Source organism: Podarcis muralis, chromosome 4 (assembly GCF_964188315.1).
Source record: "Podarcis muralis chromosome 4, rPodMur119.hap1.1, whole genome shotgun sequence".
Lineage (NCBI taxonomy): Eukaryota > Metazoa > Chordata > Lepidosauria > Squamata > Lacertidae > Podarcis > Podarcis muralis.
Genome location: NC_135658.1, coordinates 9128040 through 9137635, shown reverse-complemented (window position 1 = coordinate 9137635; position 9596 = coordinate 9128040). Strand labels below are relative to the sequence as shown.

Sequence of the window (9596 nt, the reverse complement as noted above, 5' to 3'; positions counted from 1 at the left end):
TTATTATTATTACGACTACTACAAACTCACTCACATGTGCACTGTACGTACAATTTAAAGCACATATGTACCACTTTTAACAGCCAATGCTTCCCCCAAAGAATATTGGGAACTGTAGTTCACCCCCTCACAGAGCTACCCTTAACAAACTACAGTTCCCAGGATCCTTTGCGGGGACCTTTAAATGGGTGGTGCAACCATCTTGCCACGATGCACCAGCAGCTGGGAGGGCCAAAAGCGTCTTGGGCCAGGCCTGAGCAGCCTGCTTACATGCACAGCACCACACCGCAGCCCATGAGCAAACAGTTCTCAGCTGGCGCCCTGGCATTTTCAGCTGGTTCCTCTCACCCTGCGGCTTGGGCACCCTGTGGCTGTTCAGACCGCCTGCTCCCTTTGAAGCTACACCGACTGCAGGCAAAGCAATTACCGCAAACACAATGGGAGAATTTCCGTCGCTCTCTCCAGCGACAGCAGGCGGATAATAGGATCAGCGCTTCGGCCGCCTTCCCTCGCTCAGCAGCCGTCACAGCCTCCGGAGCGCACCATGTGCAGCGGCATATCACCTTGCGCGAGGTGTCAGGGGGAGCCCAGGAGACGCACTGTGAAACGCGCACACTCTGCTCTGCAAAATCTCCAGGCCAACGTACGTGCTGTCGATATCTATGTGTGTTTTATTCCATTTTATTATTCATCGCGTTGTAGTGTTGGAAGGGACACCAGAGGTCATTTAGTACAAAGCCCCTGCAAGGCAGGAATCTTTTGCGCAACACGGGCCTCGAACCCTTGGCCCTGAGGTTAAGAGTTTCATGCAGAAGGCCTTCTCGGTAGTGGCGCCTCCCTGTGGAATATCCCTCCCTTCAGATGCCAAAGAGATAAAGAACTACAGTGGTACTTCGGGTTAAGAATTTAATTCGTTCTGGAGGTCCGTTCTTAACCTGAAACCGTTCTTAACCTGAGACACCACTTTAGCTAATGGGGCCTCCCGCTGCCGCCGTGCAATTTCTGTTCTCATCCTGAAGCAAAGTTCTTAACCCGAGGTACTATTTCTGGGTTAATGGAGTCTGTAACCTGAAGTGTCTGTAACCCGAGGTACCACTGTACAGTCATACCTTGGGTTGAAGTAGCTTCGGGATGAATATTTTCGGGTTGCGCTCCACGGCGACCCAGAAGTAACGGAGTGCGCTACTTCCGGGTTTCGACACTCGCGCATGCGCAGACGCTCAAAATGACGTCACGCACATGTGCGGAAGCGGCAAAACGCGACCCGCAGACGCGCAGTCACGTCTTACGTTTACTTCAGGATGCGAAGGGGCTCCGGAACAGATCCCGTTCGTATCCAGAGGTACCACTGTACACAACTTTTAGAAGTCATCTAAAGATAGCCGTGTATCAGAAAGTTTTTAATGTTTGATTATTTTACTATGTTTTATATATGCTGTAAGCCATCCAGAGTGGCTGGGGAAACCCAGCCAGATGGGCAGAGTATAATTATTATTATTATTATTATTATTATTATTATTATTATTATTATTACACTTTACTGACTGAGGTATCCCAGCTATATTTATTACTGATGTTGTGGGTCTGGCAGGGTCAGTCTGGATGATGCCCTGAATCCCTTCCAATTATTTGGGGCTTTTTTTTTGGTAAAGTTTTTTAAAATTAATATTTCATTTTGCAATGGTATATAAAACAGAGAGAGGTGTTATAACACCAGACAGAAAAGATGAGAAACAAAACTATAAAATAGGCAAGTAGAATGAGCACAGTTGCATGTGGGTTGAAATTACAAAGTCCAAGTAAAGACTATCAGTGTTATCTACAGAACAGTAATTTTAATTTTATTATTTATACCCCGCCCAGCCGGCTGGGTTGCCCCAAATTATCAGATTATCAAGTCTAGTCCCAGATTTGCGAGGTTTGTGATGAGAAATGATGGTTCTGCTGCACTAAAAGAATGCCAAATCTTATGGAAAGTCTCTGGGGATTCTGATCCTTGTCGAAATCTCAAATTATGGATGATTTTATCCATTATATTCCAGAGTGAGTGGTACCAAGCGCCCGGTGTAAGATTTGGGGCTGTTTTCCCTGTCTCTTCCAGTTCTTCTGGCCCAATGAGGGTTCGAATCTGAGACAGAAGGCTGCCGAACTCGTCAGACAAATTTATTTACATGACAGTGGCCTTGTCACTTAAGTATACTCATCAACATCCCAAAAGAATGAGCAAGGTTAGAAGAGATACAGTGAAGTGGCAACACCCTCCAGACTTTTGGATGGACTTTCCCTCCTACCTACTATTAGGGCTAGGCAATATATCGTACAAAACTGGTTTGAACACCATATCGTGATTATCGGTTTCACAATTTTTGACCTGGCAATATATCGCAAATCAAGATGTGTGTGTGTGTGCTGTGCAAAAATCACAAAAAAAACCATGAAACCAGCCAATACCTCTCCATAACTCCATCTTTATTTCAGGCATTGTGATATAGGTAAAAAAAGGTAAAGGAACCCTGAACGGTTAAGTCCTGTCAAAGGTGACTATGGGGTTGTGGCGCTCATCTCGCTTTCAGGCCGAGGGAGCCGGCGTTTGTCCACTGACAGCTTTCCGGGTCATGTGGACAGCAGGACTAAACCACTTCTGGCACAATGGGACACCGTGACAGAAACCAGAGCACACGGAAACGCCATTTGCCTTCCTGCCACAGCAGTACCTATTTATCTACTTGCACTGGTATGTTTTCGAACTGCTAGGTTGGCAGGAGCTGGGACAGAGCGACGGGAGCTCACCCCGTCACGGGGATTCGAACCGCCAACCTTCCGATCAGCAAGCCCAAGAGGCTCAGTGGTTTAGACCAAAGCACCACCCACTCCCTTCCATTGTGATATATCAGTACATCAGTATATTGTGATGTTTAGCTGGTGATATACAGTGGATGCTCGGGTTGCAAACGTGGTCTGTGCGGGAGGAACACTCGCAACCCACAGCGCCATGTCTGTGCGTGCGCGGGTTGCGATTCGGTGCTTCTGCACATGTTCCGGTACTTCCGGGTTTCGGCGGGTCCGTAACCCGAAAAAACACAACCTGAAATGTCTGTAACCCAAGGTATGACAGTATCACAAAGTTGAAAACCAGATATCACCTCTGTATAGGAGAACAATAGCTAGAGCTTTGTGTGAGAGCTGAGTCGGAAGCAGACGGGAGGCGGGAGACACAGAGACCTGCGTGCTCTGTGCTGGATCCAAAGCTGTGACTAATGGAGAATTAAGATCTGTTGAGGTGTTAATGCTCTGAGCTCCTCCATCTCATGCTCAGGTTGTAAAAGGTAAAGGTAAAGGGACCCCTGACCATTAGGGCCAGTCGTGGCCGACTCTGGGGTTGCAGCGCTCATCTTGCTTTATTGGCCGAGGGAGCCGACGTTTGTCCGCAGACAGCTTCCGGGTCATGTGGCCAGCATGACTAAGCCACTTCTGGCGAACCAGAGCAGCGCACAAACACCGTTTACCTTCCCGCCAGAGCGGTACCTATTTATCTACTTGCACTTGGACACTTGCGCTTTCGAACTGCTAGGTTGTATACATGTGTAATAAAAGCATTTATCCTAAAGACACAATTGACCCTGCTTGGGAAGTGCCTGGGACCCCTCTCACTGCTCAGAGACACGGGTGATGTTGTTACCGGAAAAATCCGAGGGCTCCCTTGGACAAAAAGCAAAGACAACAACCAGAGTAAATTGAAGCAAATCAGCAGCCTGTAGGCTTGGTCTTTATTGAAGAAAGACTGTCGCGACAGGGTGCTCCCCTCACTTGCAGGTGAGAGGAAAGACCCAGAAAAATAGTGTGCCAGGTCTTATAAAAACTTTTGAAATTCCCCTCCTCTAGGTCAAGCCCACCCCCCAGAAACATCATGCATACATTACAGAAAGGAGGGGTTGAGGGAGGAGTTGGTGGTAACCTGAGTATCTTTGTCACCTGGCTGGTTCCTCCTCTCCCCCTCCCCATGAGTCATTTCCAGAGGACAAAAAGGAGTTTGCAGTTTCCTGCCCCCTGAGGGAAGATCTGATCATTGTCCTTTGTTTCAGTCCATGCTGAATCCACTCCCATATGCAAGTTCTTTGTGATCTTGATTGTCTTCTGTCTGGGATCATCAAGGTCGGCACAGCCACTGGGCAGGGCTCCTGCAGATGTGCTGAGATGGTGAAGGGATTATGGCTGACCAGGACTAAGCCACCCCCCTTTGTTAGTTCTTGTCATATGGAGTAAAATAAAAATGGAACAGTGCAAATCCGATGTATGGTTGATTTTCTATGAATTTATAACAGAAATGTGGCGTATGGTGTGTGTGTGTGTGTGTGTGTGTGTGTGTGTGTGTGTGTGTGTAGTTTGTACAAACAGAATGATTGGGGTGGAGGGGTTCCTGCTACAATGTGAACTTTATATTCTTATAAGCAGCATCTAGGTTTCAGCTTTTCAGCTTTCAATGAAGGCAATCTGATTTTCCAGAACTTTTCATGGATAATTTATCTCACTCCCGCTGTTTTCTTTATTGCTGCTTTTTATTATTATTATTGCTGCTGCTTGATGTTCCCTGTGGTTTGTCTGAATCTTAAAAAAATAATAATTACAAGCTGCATTTAATAAATAAATCAAAATAGCGATCCAGCTTGGTGAACAGTAGGATAGAGATTTTAAAATGTGCAGATGACAGCAACCCGAATTGCACCAGTCAAGAAATTTTATCCAGCAGACTTCCAACGGGCCTGAGTTTGTGCGGTGGACCAACCTGAAGCATCGTGGCATCACCAGGCAAGCACAGCTCCAGAACTTTTGGCCGAGGAGAGCATGGCACCGAGATAAGCAGGAATGTGATCCGGCAATGGAATAAGAGGCCTTTTGTTCAGCAAACAAGGTCTGAGTCAGTAGCGTGTTGTTGGGAGAGTCACTCCATCCGAAGGGCCTGCGAATAAGATACGGGAATAGAGAATGCATAGGCTCCGTGACTCCCTCGGGAACAAAAAAACATATTAACCCAAGAGATCACTTATCAAGAATGCGACTGTAAAGAGAGGCCTATGAAAGGGATTGATTGATGTCCGGGAGCATGGCGTCCAGGTTTTAATGAATAACAAGCTCTTAGCCATTATTGATTAATACTGGGAAAGTATCTACCGTGTCTGTTGGTTGGGGCACTCGCTGGCTGCTTCCAGGGTCGGGAAAGCATCCTGCAATCTGGTATTCGGTCACATCGAATACACCAAGGTTTTAGTCCTCATGGCTAAGGAGAGCAGCTAAGCCTATTGCTTTCTTTAAAGCAGAGGAGCTGTTCTCCTTTTCCATGATTTTTTTTTGTCTTGTCTTTTTTGCCCAAGTTAAATATTTACAGGAGTTACAGCGCAGCTGTAAACAGAGAGATGTTTCAAAGCCATTAGAGAACCAGAGTGGAATCAGCAATGACTGGGAACTGAACCCAAATGCAGTTAATGGGATAAGCTACATAGATATCTCCCATTTTATCAAGCACATCCCAGTGGGACTATTGGCTTATGAATTCCAGCCTTGCTCATCAAAAAACACTCCTTCCAATTCTTACACCTTCCAAATGGGATGTGTCTGACTGCCAACGGTTTTTCCTGGGTCTTTTATCCAGCTGTGTGATGCAGAAATTAAGCTATTGGCAGTTTTCTCAGCAGGGAGAGAAGTAAAAGCTTCACTCACAAAAGTCATAGGAACGTGCAAGCCCACCCACCACGACAAGGTGATTGCCTGCGAGCGCTCCAGTTGGAGAACAGCCTTTACCAAAGGTGTCATGGACTTTGAAGACACTCGAACTCAGGACACAAGGGAGAAACGTGCTAAGAGGAAAGCACGCTTGGCAAACCCACACCGTGATCAACTCCTGCCCGGAAACCTGTGTCCCCACTGTGGAAGGATGTGTGGATCCAGAATTGGCCTCCACAGTCACTTATGGACTCATTGTTAAAACCGTGTTTATGGAAGACAATCTTAGTCGGCTACGAAGAAGGAAGGAAGGAAGGAAGGAAGGAAGGAAGGAAGGAAGGAAGGAAGGAAGGAAGGAAGGGCAAAGGTTTGCTTGCTTAACTTCTACGCTGCTGTCAAAGGCACAGGAGCAGAGTCAATAAAGAAAGTTGACAACTCTAAGCTGGAGGTATGACTGGCCTTCATTTCTGTACATCTTTCTGGAGAGAAGCCCATAAAAGCAACTCAATAATAAGCTGCAGAAACAGTTTTGCAGACTGAAAACCAGCAGAGGTGATGGGAGTTCCCAGGGTATTGCGCTAAATATCACATGTACCACATTCTGCCTGTCTGGAGAGAAGTCACATGCTCTCCAAACATTCCTCAGATGAAAATAAGGACATTTCTCACTCCCCACCAACTGGCCCTTCTTAACACACACACCCATTTTTGTCCCATCCCCCTGCCACAATTTCAGCACCATTTCAGCAACAGGACACAGGGCCCATAGGCTTCAAAAATGTACAGTGGTACTTCGGGTTAAGAACGCCATTTGTTCTGGAGATCCATTCTTAACCTGAAACTGTTCTTAACCTGAAGCACCACTTTAGCTAATGGAGCCTCCCGCTGCTGCCGCGCCGCCGGAGCACGATTTCTGTTCTCATCCTGAAGCAAAGTTCTAAACCCGAGGTACTATTTCTGGGTTAGCAGAGTCTGTAACCTGAAGCGTCTGTAACCCGAGGTACCACTGTACTGAGAAAACCCCTTTATCCTGGTTTTATTTTATTTCATCCTTTGGTAGATTTACAAAAAGGAAACACACACACACACACCAATAAATAAATTTTAGAAAGGGGCAAAAATAGACACAGATGCACAAAGCTGGTGTTGGTGGAGGGGGGTCTGTGGTCTAAACCACTGAGCCTCTTGGGCTTGCCGATCAGAAGGTCGGCGGTTCGAATCCCCGCGACGGGGTGAGCTCCCGTTGCTCAGTCCCTGCTCCTGCCAACCTAGCAGTTCGAAAGCTCGTCAAGTGCAAGTAGATAAATAGGTACCGCTCTGGCAAGAAGGTAAACGGTGTTTCCATGTGCTGCTCTGGTTCACCAGAAGCGGCTTAGTCATGCTGGCCACATGATCCGGAAGCTGTATGCCGGCTCCGTCGGCCAGTAAAGCGAGATGAGCGCCGCAACCCCAGAGTCGTCCGCGACTGGACCTAATGGTCAGGGGTCCCTTTACCTTTACCTAGGATGAAATCAGGAGCCAGGATGGTTTTTGTAATTCCGGGACTGTCCTTGGAAAAAGGTAAAGGACCCTTGGATGGTTAACTCCAGTCAAAGGCGACTATTGGGTTGTGGCGCTCATCCTCACCTGAGAGACCGGGCATGTTTTAGAAATTCCTTCTCCACACACAGAGAGTTGCAAACATTCAGGATGACCAGCCCTGGCTCAGCAATTTCCAATTACAGATTTCCTCGGTCGCATAAACAGCGAGGCTTCCTGTAAACATTTCTCACTTGGAAAAATATATAATTTCGCTTTGGAACTAAAGTGGGGCTTAAACTGTTTCCTAAGGAGTAAACATCCACTTTTACTCGGCCCCGCCTGAAGCCTTATTTACCTAGGGATCCATCAGCCTCGCCATCCCCGGACCTTGGAGGGAACAAAAGTACCAGGAAAGCAAAATCTTCTTTGGAGAAAAAGAGTTTATTGAAATCTGTGCACAGAGATAATCTGTACACAGAGACAACCAGCAGGATAGCTCCTGAAAACTGGCTGTAAATACATGGCATTTGGCAGGCATTCTTATACTGTAGGTACACATTTCTCCACCAATCACCAATTGCCAACCTATAGGTACACCTTCCTTCCACCAATCACCAATTGCCAACCTATAGGTACACCTTCCTTCCACCAATCACCAATTGCCAACCTATAGGTACACCTTAGGAGGATAATCACGTTAAGCACGTTCCTCACCCATTTCCCTGTCTTTTGGGCCTACGTGGCTTCTCTTATTCTTTACTTGACCAGTGTCACAAGCCAAACCTGCTCAAGCAATCTTTATTGGAATCTAAAGCCAAAGCTGCTCAGGCAATCTATATTGCAATCTATATTGCGACAGAGCTAAACCGTCCCTTCCTTCATTCCCTCCTCTTCTTTTGGACAGCCTTCTGGCTCGTCCAAGGCAATAGGCTGGTATTCACGCCTCAAAGCTATCACTCGGGGACCCATCATGCGCGACATTGTTTTGTGCACCATATTTTGCAAGCATTGCACCAAGCAGGGAATACAGAAGCAGAAAAGCAAAAGGATTATAAGTGTACTGTCAATACCATAATATGCCTGATTCAACCACCATCGGGGAGCCAATAATATAACCAATTCCATGGATCATGGATCACCTTCTGTAATTTTTAGCGGGTTTTCAGCTATCATTGTTTCCATGTGGTCAATTGTGGCCGAAATGCTGATATTTTACTCAATAACCTAGTCTCCATCTGACCATGTTCACCAGGTGCAGCACCTTCCTTGTCTCCTGCAACTAGGAGAACGAGGAACACTAGGAGGATCATCAAGGGGATAGAAGGATCGGGCCGTCGTCTCCCGCAGAGCCTATGACGCTCATGCCAGCAGAAAAAGAGACACATCCATGTGGCAAGGGCAGTTGAAATAACTCCCATCCACCAACCCCAATCACTCCATGGTTCCTCCCAGCAATATTCAGGGGGTGTGCTCATTGTTGAAGAGCCCACTGATATTTGTGCCCGATTACCTGTTGAGCCTCAAGGATGAGAGCCCACCGGTGAGCTGATGCTCCCACTATGTGGGTCAACTTTTCTACTAACCCTGTTGGGTGGATTGAACTCTCGTGCTGCCTCCCTACTGACCAGGGCATATGGAGGCTGAAATCCTGCGGTGGCAATTCTTATTTTGGGAGGCTCGAGCCACCACGATTGTCAGAGGTGGTGCTGCAGAATTTACTGGCACTTGTTCAGCAATTTCAATGCACACCTGGTTAAGGCTCCCACTCCTGTAATACTTGCATTAAGATAGGTTCTGTCCCATCTATTGCCTGGATTAAGAGTAGGACCTGGTCTATCAAATGAGGTTGGTACAGTGCTCTACCCCCCGAATGACAGTTGGTTACTTCCCCCCAACAGCAAGAGCAGTCCAGAACTTGATAGAATTCGACCGTCTCTGCAACTTCCCGTAGGAGCACTACCCACGCGTGCTGGATAGTGGTGTGGAAGAGGAGCCACAACGGGGAAGCGGGATGTTTCAATATGGTAACCTCATCAAACCCCTGTTTCCAATAGCCAATGAGCACGCCATCTCTTACCACCGGCAAGACGAACCAGTCATAGCAGAGGTCAGCAGGCCAGTAAGGGCGGTATGGCTCGGTGGGGTCAGGGCTGTGGGACATAGAGCAAATCAATACAGAATATAACAGGAAAAAAAGAAAAGAGAAAGTCCTTATGAAAGTAGAACCTGGTGGACTTCCTGGATTAGTCCCGGCATGGGTTTTCACGTAGGGGACGCTGCCCGCGGGCGCCCCTCCCATCCAATTCTTCAGCTGTGCGTTGAGATATCAGCTTCCGGTGTGATATCAGCAGAGCGGT

The 9596-nt window shown here is 47.2% G+C and overlaps 1 long non-coding RNA gene across 1 annotated transcript; it reads right to left on the bottom strand.

The window, feature by feature from the left end:
- Window positions 1-3734: 3734 nt before the first annotated feature.
- On the bottom strand, window positions 3735-5323 carry LOC144327457 (uncharacterized). Its single transcript, XR_013392502.1, has 2 exons — window positions 5170-5323; window positions 3735-4957 (listed from the first exon to the last, which is right to left on the bottom strand). It is a non-coding gene; the product is annotated as an uncharacterized LOC144327457 (long non-coding RNA).
- Between the last annotated feature and the right edge of the window lie 4273 nt (window positions 5324-9596).